Source organism: Pagrus pagrus (assembly GCF_965226575.1).
Source record: "Pagrus pagrus genome assembly, contig: HAP1_SCAFFOLD_51, whole genome shotgun sequence".
Classification (NCBI taxonomy): Eukaryota; Metazoa; Chordata; class Actinopteri; order Spariformes; family Sparidae; genus Pagrus; species Pagrus pagrus.
Window position 1 is genome coordinate 71,183 of NW_028175412.1, and position 14,376 is coordinate 85,558.

The 14,376-nt window shown below is 42.0% G+C and overlaps 1 long non-coding RNA gene across 1 annotated transcript in view; it reads left to right on the forward strand.

The window, feature by feature from the left end:
- The window catches only part of LOC311253827, a 34,650-nt gene extending 20,523 nt beyond the window's left edge, over window positions 1-14,127 (forward strand). The window contains exons 4-5 of the long non-coding RNA XR_014621942.1: window positions 6,887-8,841; window positions 14,041-14,127. This is a non-coding gene — a long non-coding RNA (uncharacterized lncRNA). The remainder of the gene's footprint in view (window positions 1-6,886; window positions 8,842-14,040) is intronic.
- The last annotated feature ends 249 nt before the right edge of the window (window positions 14,128-14,376 follow it).

The following is a 14,376-nucleotide window of genomic DNA, read 5'->3' on the forward strand; positions in this document are numbered from 1 at the left end:
ACAATGGCGACATCAAGTGGCGCGGACTTGACATTTAAATGTAAGTTCTGGGTTTATACTCGGTTTTTACTCATTTGATCATCCATTGCCAGATATGTTAAACTTCAGCGGACTTTCAGTTAAAATACGTGACCCTGGTAATGCATTAGCATACGGCATAAATTAGCATTATGCCGTTGGAAGTAAAGCTATAAAAGCCTTCGCTTTCAAAATGTTAGACGTTCAGAAAACCATAAAATCCATTCAGTCAAAACTCTTTCGCGGGCCTGGGCGGCATCAATCGTGACATAACCGTAAGGGCGGGAACATCTGGTGACGCAAACCAGGAAATACGCCGAAGGCTGGACCGTCCAATTTAACTATGGTTGACGCAACCGTCAAAGGACTCTCCGAAGGACCCGGCCTTCGAAGGATGCGGCCCCTGAATTTGGACACAGCTATGGAGTTAGCAGGAGATCCACACTCCAGTTCAGAAGGTGGCAGTAATGCACACCTAAAGTTGTTTGCCAACAGCCATAAAACAGCAGCAGAAGAAGAAGCAGCAGAGTTACCAAGAGAGAACAATGGCAGAGAAAATGCAGCCAAAAGTAGCACTTCCAGAAGTGATGCAGAGGTTGCTGTCTTTCTGTTGGACAGGTAATTAGTTGTTTTGCTTCGGGGATTTGTTATTTTCATGAAATATGTAACGTTAGCCAAATTAGCTACTTTTGTCGCTTGTCTTAGCCCAATGCTAATGGCTCTCCTCTGCCCTGCTGATGGACTGGACAACTATTCCCTTAAATAATATAATTAGAAAAAGACAAACCAAACCAGATTACCCTGAATTGTTTACGGACAATGGCATAACAATTACTGATAGGAATGAAGTGGTTGACAAATTTAACAGTTTTTTTGTTAATGGATGGGTCCTAATCTGGCCAAAGAAATAAATCCGAGAAGAAATGTGTTGAGGAAAAATGTGTGGAGAGAAATCCAAATTCAGTCATATTGGGAACTGAAAAGTAAGGAAATTATTGATATTGTAAATAAGTGTATAAGTAAAACGTCAAAAGATTAGAATGATATCGATATGAGTCTTCTAAAGAAAATAATAAATGGAATTGTGGGTCTGTTAACACATATATGTAATTTATCATTCATAACGGGAACATTTCCAGATAAAATTAAAGTTGCTAAAGTAATTGTATAAAGATGGTGATAAACACCTTTTCACCAACTATAGACCTGTATCCTTGCTTTCTCAGTTCTCAAAAATTATTGAAAAACTTTTTGTTACAAGACTGGATAATTTCATTAAAAAAAATAATATATTCATGGACAGTCAGTATGGGTTCAGATCAGGCAGATTAACTTCTATATATTTGTTGACCTAAAAAAAGCATTCGACACAATTGATCATGGGATGCTACTTAAAAAACTGGAGAGGTATGGCATCAGAGGGGTTGCATTGGATTGGATAAAGAGTTACATTAAAAACAGGCTTCAATTTGTGCAGATGGGTCTTCACAAGTCAAAGAACCTGAACATTACCTGTGGTGTCCCACAGGGGTCAGTCTTGGGGCCGAAGCTAGTTATTTTGTACATTAATGACATTTGTAGAGTTTCAAATGTACTGAAGTTTGTTGTCTTTGCGGATGACGCAAATATTTTTTGTTCTGGGGAAGACTTGCAGCAGCTCTTGGAAGTGGTCACGGAAGAAATGTATAAATTAAAAAGTTGGTTTGATATAAATAAATTATCATTGAACCCAGGGCCGCCCCTGGCAAAATTGGGGCCCTAAGCAGAATTTTATTTTGAGGCCCCCCCCCCCTTTACAAAATGACTGTATCACGGAATGCCATTTAGGTTTACAACCTTTTATAAGTAGGAACAAATCAAATGAACAGCCTCTTTCAACAATGGAACAGGCCTTTTACAGATGCAGGCTGCTTCAGTAGACATGGTGCCTGATGGCCCTTGTGACATACTGGGTGCTGGCTCCGTGTCACCCTTAGTAACAAACTTCAGCATTGACCCTGTTATGACAAGAAATCCACCATACAAGCAGATTATTAATTTTTGTTTTGGTCTTAATGGTAAATTACACAGTGAAATTAATGTAAATACTAGCCTCACAAAGATTAAAATGCAATTAATGCAAATACGACTACAGCTAATAATATTCATTATGATTTGATTTGATGATATTTCTATATCTAAATATTTTTAAATACTTATTTTTACATTTAGTGCTTAGGTTCTATATTCCTACACTGCTGTTTGCTGCTGTAACGCTTTACATTTCTCCATTGTGGGTCAAGGATTATCTTAATTTTTCTTATCTAATCTTATATGACTGTTATAAATTAAATTCACCAAGAGATGGCGACATTTTACCTCCATAAAAATAGCCCAAAACTTCTATTGATAGCATAGATTGATAGGCTATAAACCTGAGCCAACATACGACCACCAACTGGTCAATTAACCGCTCCTTTTTCAACAGAGCTGAATGTATATGCAGTTAACAAGACATTCAATAAATGATAATCAGGGCCGCTGGAAAATTTCATCTCCAGTCCACATCTAGACAGAATTATCCTCTCTTCTGTCTCATGATTAGCATGCTAGCAGCTGGGGTGTTTATGCCACAAAGTTTTCTTTTTTATTTCAACAACATACCCACCTTCAAGTGAAGCACGAGCCTCCTCTTGTTTAGACTTTGTCTTTCTTTTGCTTGCTCCCGATTCATATTGCCGTTGGGAGGCCATCTCTCCACCTGCATCCAACTGCCTGTCGGCGCATCTGACCGCTGATTGGTCAGATGCTGCGTGCTGTCAATCATTGCGGCAACGTGTGCGGCGTCAGATTACTCGTCTCTTTTTTTTTCTCTCCTGCCTTTGGCTGACTTGGTGCTCTAAGCGTGCCTCACGGCAGCGATGCGCATCCTTTGCGCATTTGCGGAGAATGCGTCCCCTTGTGCAAAATGGGGCCCCCCACGGATCGTGGGGCCCTACGCACAGCGCGTGTTCTGCGTCTAAGGAGGGGCGGCGCTGATTGAACCTGAACAAAACTAAATTTATAAATTTTGGACATCGTAAAATGAATGAAGATGTTCACGTAGAAATGAATAATGTTGCAATAGAAAGAGTTTATGAAAACAAATTTTGGAGTGTTTTAATTTTTAATTTATTAATTTAGTTTTGCTGGAAGGCCCACATTAAGTATCTGTGTACTAAGATGGCAAAGAGCATTGGAGTGCTGAGTACATGTAGATATATCTTGAATCAAGCAACACTACACTTTCTGTACTGTGCACTCATTACAATATCTTTTTTTTTTTTTTTTTTATTATATCTTTATTTGGAATGGACATAAATACACCAGCATATCAACATTGGTAAGAGTGAAAACAAGTGTCCTTCCGGTTTTGTTTGTTTGAGTCCAGGAAAAACGCATCACCAGCCGTCCAGGCATGCGAGTCCAAAAAAGGTATAGTCATGGGTCGTGGATTAAATTACGTTCGGCCTTTGTAGTACCCACTTTCCTCTAATAACTTAAATTACACAGCAATTGTAATGGAATAATATCAGTGGATACAAGTTATCCTCTTAAAAGACAGTACTGATAATTTGCATGAGGTACACAAAGCCAGATGAGATTTACATGCTCACTTAGAGAGAACTCTGGTACAACTTACTTGTAGATCTCATCTCTCCTCTCACAGTTTAAATGGAACTATGTACAGGAACCAGGGTGGTCGCCCGCTGCTGCTGTCATAGAAATAATTAACAATAACCAGTCAGAAATTAAGTAAGTAATCTAGGAAGTAATATTACCAGTGAGATCAAATGAAATCTGCTCTCGTGGGGGTTATGAATGAAATCCAGTTGTTCCAGATTTGGTAAAATTTGTCCTTTTGGATTCTTAATTGATAGCTCAATTTTTCCATCCTAAATATCTCTAGGGTAATTCCAATCCAATCATCCAGGGTAGGCTGAATCGGGCTTAACCATCTCCTTGTAATTGTTTTCTTACTAGCCACCAAAAGTAATTGCAGCAGCTTTATCTCGGTCCTGCATTTCAAAAAAGAGACAAGACCCAGGTACAGAACATCAAAAACCAGAGGTATTTGAGTGTTAAAAAACGTGCTTAAGGAAGCCTGGATACCCCTCCAGAAATCATTTAACTTGGGACAATCCCAGAAGATATGATAGTGGTTAGCAACAGTTGAACCACATTGTCTCCAGCATGCCATATGTGTGGAAAAATTCTGATTCACGTTCTGTAAGGTCGGTCAATTTACATTCATAAGCAATATATGATCGTAATTGCAGGTATCTATGAAATTTGTTTCGTGCCAAGCCGTGATTATCCCGCAAGGTCTCAAAGCTGTGCACAGGCTTTCTTCGAGTAAGTGAAAGGAGTGTTGTGAGACCATACAATGTCCATGATTTAAAACTAGAGTTGTGCCTATTGGGAATAAAATCTGAGTCATAGGCAAACCATCTGAAAATTCTCAACATTCTATGCATCTCACAAATATTAATTACCTTCTGCCAGACTCTGAGTGTGTGGGATACCCAGGGGTTCGCCGACTTTTCCAAATGAGACGTTAGACCTTATCCGCTATTACACATATTACCATATCTGATCTATTGTGTTGAAATCTGGGGTAATACTTACAAGAGTACCTTAAAAAGGATATGCACATTGCAAAAAAGAGCAGTAAGGATAATAAATCATGCTGGGTATCTTGATCATACGAATCCTCTATTTTTTAAATTACAGACTTTGAAATTTATGGACTTAGTGAAAGTTAGAACAGCAATAATAATGTTTAAAGCAAGAAATAATGCACTGCCTGAAAACATTTAAAAAAATGTTTCAAGATAGAGAAGGTAAATATCATCTAAGAGGAAAATTAAATTTTAAAAAACCTTGTGTACGTACTGCTTTTAAAAGCATGTGCATATCAGTCTATGGGGTAACATTGTGGAATGGTCTTGAAGAAGAAATCAAAGTACTAGCTCTATACAGTTTAAAAACAGATACAAGAAAGCAATTCTTGACAAATATAATAAAAAAATAAGACCTCAAAACAACTATCTATTTTCTGGATGTAATTATTCTATTACATTTCTGTTCCTTATACGAAGCAATATGTATAATATAAATATAACTAATTGCAATCACGGCTGGGTTATGGAATACAGTACTTCACTTTGGTGGTATATGGGGAGTGACTGGGGAATTAACTTTTTCGAGTTTAGGATATTGTAGGAGGCTAGTTTAAGTATGCCTTGATTTTTTGTTAATTGTTTTGTTGTATTTATCATTTTGTCATTACTTTGTATTTTACTTTTATATATTTCTTTTTTATTGTATTTATTTTATGATGTGAGGAAGTTGTGAAGAAGGGACAGGACTAAATAAGCTTTCTGCTTCCTCCTGTTCCCTCTCGAACAGATTATTTTGTTTGTCTGACATATCATTTTGATGGCTACTTGTTGTTCAAGATAAAATGAAGAATAAAGAATGAATTGTGATTTTGGGCTATATAAATAAAATTTGATTTGATTTGATTTGATAAACCCCCCCCCACTCGCTGTTTACTACGCACAAGTTTATCTAGAGGCTGCTCTTTTAATGGTTGAAGATGGCCACCCTGTTCGGAGATAACACAGTGCCTAACCTGGAGGTATTTGAAATAATGGGTGTGGAGTAGTCCATACTGAGATGAGAGCTCTTCAAAAGTCTGAAGGGTTCCATCTTTGAACAAATTCCCAAAAGTTGTAATACCTCTTGTAAACCATAGGTTTGTAATACCATCTCTAAGGGCTTTAGGTAAAGAGGGATTGGAGTGGAAAGGGGATTTGTCATAAATAGGTTGAATACAGCCCGTTTTCTTCCAAATTTGCTGCCATATCTTATAAGTATGGACAATAACTGGGTTTGTTGTTGTAACCAAAAGAGAGCTAAGCGAGCTGTTATATTGAACTGATTCCAGTTTGAACTCTGTTAAATGGTTCTGTTCAATTTGTTTCCACTTAGGTGAATGGGATTTGCACTGTTTGCCAGACCCACATTGCTGTAATTTGTGCTGCCCAATAGAAATGCTCAAAATTGGGGACTTTTCAGTCCACCTTTTTCTAGAGGGTTTTGCAATATTAACATCTTTATCCTGGGTGGTTTGTTTCTCCATATAAACTGTGTGATGCAAAGGTTGAGTTGTTGAAAAAATTGCTTTGGGACCAGAACTGGTAACATCTGGAAACCTGTACGCCTACAGGTGAGAGATTGACCATTTGGTGACCTGGTGCAGCCAGAACAACCTGGAGCTTAATGCTCTAAAGACAGTGGAGATAGTAGTGGACTTCAGAAAGAACCCAGCCCCACCCGCCTCCTTCAACCTGTGTGGCTCCCCAGTCAACTCTGTGGAGTCCTGCCGTTTCCTGGGCACCATTATCACCCAGGACCTAAAATGGGAGCCGAACATCAGATCCCTCACCATAAAAGCCTGGAATGGGAAATTGCATTACTATACCATTTTTATTCATTATGTCGTCTTACATTGTCTTCACTGTGTTCTTCCCACATCCTCGAATGTTTGTACTGTCAGCACAAAGAGAGATATGTGCTTCTTGTCATGGGAACGGAGCCTGGTACAGACATGAGAAGGACACAGGGCATTCCTTTCCTTTAACAAAAAGGGTTCTCAACTGTCTCATCTTGTTCTTCTTTCTGCAGACCGCATGCCACTCTGTTGATTGATGAACCTTTTTTATAAAGAATAAAATCCTTAAAAGACAACTGGTATTTCTTACAAGTTTGTTTCAGATATCTCACAAATAAGACAAATTTCCACAACAATTTGGTGTCAGAAGTGGGATTCCTTGTGTGACAGGATCTGGAGCCTGCAGCGGACTGTGACCGGCCAGCCTGGAGGAAAACTTCGTCCAGCCTCTACCTCGAGAAAAAATCTTAAGAGACGAGAGGACTGACCGCTGCGGCCCCGGACCGTCATCACTGGAATCCTTATTGAGGGAAAAAGGACCACGTTGCTTAACAAACGGTGAGATACTGAAAGAAACGAAACTTCTTTAAGAGGGAAAATAAATGAATAAATAATTATAATTATGTTTTGGAAAAAAAAAAAAAAAATTAAGTAAATTAGTAATTTTTGCTGGATTTCTGTTGATCATTGTGATAGTTGGGCGACTCGAACCAATTCAGGGCAGAGTAATACCGGGTTCTGGGAACACCGGCGCTAATAGGAAGAAAAGGTGTTTATCCTATTAAGCTGTTTTACCGCTGGATTGGGGGCCAAATCAGGGCCGAGTGAAACCAAGCAGAGACAAGGGGTCCCTTAAGGTTATCACCGCTGGTTGGCTGCTTTTTTTCAGAATTTGTAGCGTAATTAAACTGAATTCATGGTAATGACCGGGTCTTAAGGATAAATATAAAGTGCACTGGGACAAGTGACAAGTAGAACAATGGGAGGCAAATCCAGCAAAAAAACAGGAAGCTGGCGTAGGACCAGACCTGGCTGCCCCAAACATAAATTACATAAAGGTTAATGATGGTAATGAGGCTATAGAGCCTTTACATGTCTGGGTGAGAGAGTTTGGTTTTCCCTGCGGAGGGACATTCAGCATGAGACAGCTGAATCTGTTGGAGGAGAAGATTAATTTTAGAATAAAAGAGATAAAAGCAAAAAGAAAAGTGTCACATAAAAAAACTTGGGGAGGTTGAAAGGCATTTGAAAGCCTTTAGGATGTGGAAAGTGGATGCAGGGAGAGACGTAAATGTGCTAGTCAAAATGAGAAGGAAAAGAAGAGTGCAAGTGATGAGAAAAGAACAGAGTTGTCTTCTCAGAATCGGGTTTCTTCTCTGTATCCCCCACTTCCAGGTCCTATGCCTCAGTGTCTCAGAGTGGACTATGACCTCGACGCGTCCCTCCTGTTCAACCCATAGCACCGCCGAGACCACCACCGCCACTACGGTCTCCAGCACCACCGCCATACCCGGACGACCAGAAACCGTCATCGTCTGCTTCCCAACCAGATATGAGCGCAGCGGGACACAAACAAGGGGATGCGAAGCTCAGTGCCAACAAAGGACAGCTAACCAAAACCACATCTGTTGCTGCAAACTTTGGAGAACATTCCCCTCTTACTCCTCGACCTTACACCAGAAGCAAGGCCAACAAGGAAGATAATACAGGAGCCACCGGCACCTATCCCATGGTGGAGGTGGCAGGAGCCCGGGGCGTCCAAATGGTTTTCCGCCCCAGGTCTGATACTGATGTGAAAGAGGCCATGGCACACCTGCCACAGCCGAGTACATGTGGAAAGAAATTTGATGAGGACTTAGAACTTTTCTGTCGAGAATTCAGCCCAACCCTTCCTGAACTGAAACGCCTGCTAATCCTGAAAATGGGAGCAGCAGATTGGTCAAAGCTTTCAGAAAAGTTTCCAAGTGGCGACACGTGCTGCTCACATCATGACTGGGACGACGTGGAAAATGAAGACTATAGACATGCTGTTACCGCGCTGTATACAGTAATTACAGCTGCCTTCCCACCTCGGATGAACTCTGCTAAGATCTCTGACTGCGTACAGGCGAAAGGTGAAACTGAGGCTGCATATCGAGGACGGGGTCACAGAGGATACGGTGACTGGAGACGCTCTTATTGTGATCCAGAAGTGTGTCTCCGATGTGAACAAAAAGGACATTGGGCCAAGGATTGCACCAAGACTCTAGCTGCGACCTCCAGCCAGGCGGACTGAGAGAAGGGAAGGGGGGTGCGGCCGGACAGCTCATTCTCTACTCTGACTCACCCGACGCATCTGGAGCCTGGTAACACACCCACATCGCACACTACAGATCACACGTTTGAATTGTTATGTGATGCAATAACCTTCCTTGAAACAAAATGTTCACCTCCAGCTGGTACATATGTGAAATATGAAAACAATGCCTTTAAGAAAATGCCAACATATTCTCTATCTGTGAATGACAGAATGGTTTCTTTCCTTGTTGTCTCTGGTGCCACACACTCAGTGATCAAAGGAAAGGAGTTTCTGAGCTCTCCTAAAATGTCAGTCTGCTTTGTCAACTCTGCAAGTGCTTCTGGTGTAGTAGTACGTGAACATTTTACTGTTCCTCTTAAATGTTCCGATGATAACAGCACCAACTTCAAACATGCATTTCTGTTGTCAGACTGCTGCCCTATAAATTTATTGGGCAGAGATCTCATGTGCAAACTGGGAATAACTCTTATTCCCACACCAGATGGTGTTCAAGTCATAAAACCTCATGAAAATGCACAGTTGTTTGTGAAATATTGCCCTGATCAGCTGTTGTATGCTTATCAGTGGAAGCTACCGTAGAGCGATATCTGCAGTCTATTTTTGGAAGAGGCCAGAAAACACACACCCCCTGGCCCACCACACACGCACGTGCAGTGCATGCCAAATGACTCACTTCAGTGTACATCTTTTGTTTTTAGTGGGTCCAGATAGACAGTATGAAAAGAAATGGTATGATGACAAATACAAAAATGAACGGTTGTGTATCACACACCTATGTTGGACAGAAAACAAATGCATTGCATCTGTGCAACTTACACCCACTCAAAAACATCAGTACTATGTAAATAACTCTGCGCCGCACATTGCACTTGAAAAAGCAAACACTGATAAATGGGAGGATTTGGGTCTTTTTGCACGTGCATGTAGATCAACCACTAAGTGGGACCCCACAGATGACCCACATGTGTTTTACAATCCAAAACTGCATGCATTTAGAAAGGTTTTTCTGCAACCACTCACACACAACGAACAGTTCAGTTAGTTCCACCTATAACATCCTCGCACATTTTTCTGTCAGAGACTGAGGCTGCAGCCATCCCAGCCCTCCAGGAAGTCCTAAGACTCTGTGGGCTCGAGGAAAACATGATGTTGGTCTAATTAAAACAGCAGAACCAGTGGTGATCACCCCCAAATCTGATTACAGACCTTGCCAACACCTTGCCAAACCTGAGGCTATTGAAGGTTTTTGAGTCCCTGAAAAAGGCAGGAGTAATTGTGCCTTGTGACACTTCTCCTGTGAGGACTCCTATTTTTTCCTGTGAAGAAAATAAGAGACAAAGGTCAACCAACTGAATGGCGTTTTGTACAAGACTTGCAAGTCGTAAATGATGCTGTACAGCCGAGAGCTCCTCAAGTTCCTAATCCTTACACAATTTTGTCACAAGTGGTTTTCGGTGGTGGACCTGGCCAATGCATTTTTCAGTGTTCCTGTTCATCCAGATAGTCAGTTCTGGTTTGCGAGTCCCGTACTGTTTACGACGCGTTGCGGAAAAGTCTAGAGCCTCTGGCTTTGTCCGAGGGCTCTGCACTTTTGCAGTATGTGGACGACCTTGTGATTTGTGCGCCAACAAAAGAACAATGCGAACGCGATACGATCCGACTCCTAAAACATGTCCGACAAAAGGTCACATTTTTGGGTCATGAGATTTCCAGCGACGGGAAATCCCTTTCACCCAATCGTGTTGAGGCAATTCAGAACATTCCCAGGCCTAGAACCAAAAAACAAGTTCTTTCGTTCCTGGGAATGTGTTCTATGCAGTGTTAGAAGCACCACTTGGTGCCACGGTGCATGGTAAAAGCCCACAATCACATGATTTAGTGACATGGACTCCTGAGGCTGAAAAGGCCTTCACTGACCTGAAACTAGCTCTACAGACAACACCTACTTTAGGGCGACCTGACCCGAGCAGACCATTCACACAGACTGTTGATGAGAGGAATGCATGTATGACATCAGTGCTGCTCCAAGATCATGGGGGGAAACTTAGACCTGTGGCTTATTTCTCTGCTAAACTCGACCCTGTAGCTGCTGGGTTGCCACGTTGTCTCCGGGCTGTAGCAGCAGCTGAGAAAGCTGTTATGGCTTCAAGGGATACTGTAGGTTATTCAGATCTGACTCTCCTTGTTCCTCATGCTGTTTCTCTAATTTTGCTTGAACAGAAAACCTCACATCTCTCCACAGCACGATGGCTAAGACACAATACTGTTTTGCTTGACATGCCTAACATCAAGATCAAAAGATGTACTGTTCTTAACCCTGCTACATTGCTTCCCATTCAGGGGGAGGGTGAAGATCACAACTGTGTTGCTGTGTTGGACGAGGTGTGCACCCATTGCACCGATTTGTCTGAAACTCCACTGATTAATCCTCACTTTGTTTTGTTTGTTGATGGCTCAGCATCCCGTAACCCAGAAACCGGTAAAAAAACAGGTTGGTTATGCTGTAGTCTCACTACATGAGACTTTGAAATCAGGTTCTTTGCCGCCTCACTACTCTGCTCAAGCTGCAGAGTTAGTTGCTCTCACAGAGACCTGTAAACTAGCAGAAGATAAATCAGTAACGATCTGGACCGATAGTCGTTATGCTTTAAGCGTTTTGCATGATTTTGGTGCTCTATGGAAGCACAGGAAATTCATAAAATCTGATGGAAAGCCTATTCTGAATGGTGACAAAGTTTCTGCATTATTGGATGCTGCGTTATTGCCCAGAGCCATTGCTGTGTGTAAATGTCAGGCTCACACTAACAACAGTGATTCAGTTTCTACAGGGGGGTATTTCAGAAAGTGGGTTTTGTGAAAACTCTGAGTTTGTTAACCCTGAGATGAGAGAAACTCTGAGTTTTTAGTTCCAGAAAGAGAGGTAACTTAAACTCTGAGTCTGTTACTGCGGTAACTGACTCTGTGAACATAACCTGCTCACTGGCAGGTTTACCTGAAGAAACCCTGAGTCTGACGGAGCTGTCTGACAGCAGCTGTCCTTTCCTTCAGTCCGATCATGTTGAAGCAGAAATAATTCACATAGTTTTACACCAGGAGGAGAATTTAGATTCATTTAGATGAGCTCTCACTCCCCGACGAGGACTGAACCGAACAGTAGACCGCTTCTCATCAGTCCGTCATTTATATTCTCCGGCCGCACAGCGAATATCAGGCTACACATCGCTGACGTGCTCTCAGATCTGAACAATCCTCTTTGTTTGTTTTTTTTGTTTGTTTGTTTTTAATCACTTCGCAGGTTAATCAATCACCTTCAGCAACCAGAAAAAGAGAAATAACTCACATTTCATTTGACTTTCTTTATTTCCCACAGATACCTACAAAAGTAACCATCAGTAGAGCCTATTGTATTTTTTCCAACAACGTAATTTCAATGTCCGTGTTTCTAGTTTGCAGCCGCATTGAGTATAAGATTAAATGACTTCTAGTTAAATCTGTAGACAGTAGGCTACGTGTGTGTCTGACTCCAATGTTGGGTACTGGGGGAGAGTGACGCCCTCAGCCTCTGGTCACCCAGCGACCTGACTCAGGACCAGCTCCTCTGTCTCTGGCGGACGTGGTGGAGGTGAGCACCACTTCATGTTCATCTACTCAGCAGGATGTTAGGACACAGATGTGTGTTAAACAGCATCTGTTGGTGGTAAAAGCTACTACAAGTTAAAATATCCACTGAATAAACTTTTACTTTGTTTAATATGTGAAATAAAACCAAAGTGAGGAGCCATCGTGAGACTGTTTTTATATTTTCAGCCGATTTGAATTAAATAAAATAGCCTAAAATAAAATAAAACACTGAACAACATTCAACCACTTCCTCAAAGGCTAATATAAAAGAAAGTGATGTTAAATTCAAAATGAAAAGACGGCCGCATCTAAAACTCTGTCAGTGATTTTTATTACGGCTGCAGCCGTGTTACTTTTTTTCCCCACAGAAAATGTCTGCTTCCTGTTTTCTCCCCTGTTGCCATGGTGAATCACAGTATCGGAGCTCCATTGATGATGGCTTTTTACTAGTCGTCAGGCACGAGCTCAACTCAGAGTTAACGTACTCAGAGTCGACTTACCTAACTCAGATCAGCTATCCTGGAACTGAAAACTCAGAGTTTCACTTCACAGGGTAAGTCAACTCAGAGTTCAGGGATAGACTCAGAGTTTGTTGAACCTCCTTTCTGGAATACCACTCTGGAAATGCACGAGCAGACGCAGCTGCTAAAGCTGCTGCTGGAAAACATGGAGTAAGACACACCCACACCCTGCTTCACTCTGACCCTGAAAAACACACAGACACTAGTGCTTCCAACTCTGACACACACACACAGATATTAGCGCTTCTGCTGATGAAAAAGGAATCTGGCGATCACTCGACTGCACATACACTAACGGCATCTGGCACGGACCTGACAGTAAACCATGTTTACCAAAACACTTTTTTCCACATTTTGCCAAATTTGGGGGGGAATGGGGGAATGTTTGATCTGATAAAAAAACATTGGTTCACAAAAGGCTTTACAGCCTATTCTCAAAGATTTTGCCAATCCTGTCATATCTGCACTACACATAATGCAGGTAAAACTACACGACAGCCACAAGCAGCACATCCACAACCAGAGGGACCTTTTGAACATGTCATGATGGATTTCATTGAACTAACCCCAAGTGAAGGCAAGAAATATTGCCTTGTGATGGTTGACATGTTTTCCAAATGGGTTGAGGTGTTTCCCACCTCAAAGCAGGACAGCGCTGCTGTGGCCAAGGCCCTGATGACGTGTGTGATACCACGATGGGGTATCCCCAGGAAAATAAGTAGTGATAATGGTACACCATTTGTGAGTGAAGCTATTAAACAGCCTGGAGGTTTTCTTGGGATTGACTTGAGACAACACTGCTCCTACCATCCAGCGAGTGGGGGTGCAGTGGAAAGAGAAAATTGCACTTTGAAATCAAAACTTGCAAAGTGTTGTGAAGAAACAGGTCTCTCATGGACTAAAGCCCTGCCGATTGTGCTAATGTACATGAGAATGAGAAAAAGAGCGCGCGCAAATCTAAGTCCCTTTGAAATCCTCCTTGGCAGGCCTCCCGAACTGGGAGTAGGGCCTGTTAATAGACCACTCCCTGAGACCTGTTTCTATGAAAATGATATGTTGCAATATTGCCAGACGTTGTCCTCTGCTTTATCTCAAATCCACAGACTGGTAAAGGACGCCCTTCCTGCTCCGGCCAACCATCCTCTCCACAGCCTTACTCCAGGCGACTACATCGTGATTCGTGACCTCAGGCAAAAACATTGGAGGTCCAAAAAGTGGAGCGGCCCGTTCCAGGTCCTCCTCACCACCCACACTGCCGTCAAAATCGCTGAGAGAGCCACCTGGGCACACGCCAGCCACTGCAGGAAGGTCCCAACTCCACAACACGCTGAGGACCAGGAGTGTTCATAACGCCAGGAAGAGAAGCAGACGGTCACAGTATTGACATACTGTGGGAGGAAACAACTTTCGGAGCGCCGATTGATCAAAGCACTGATTCA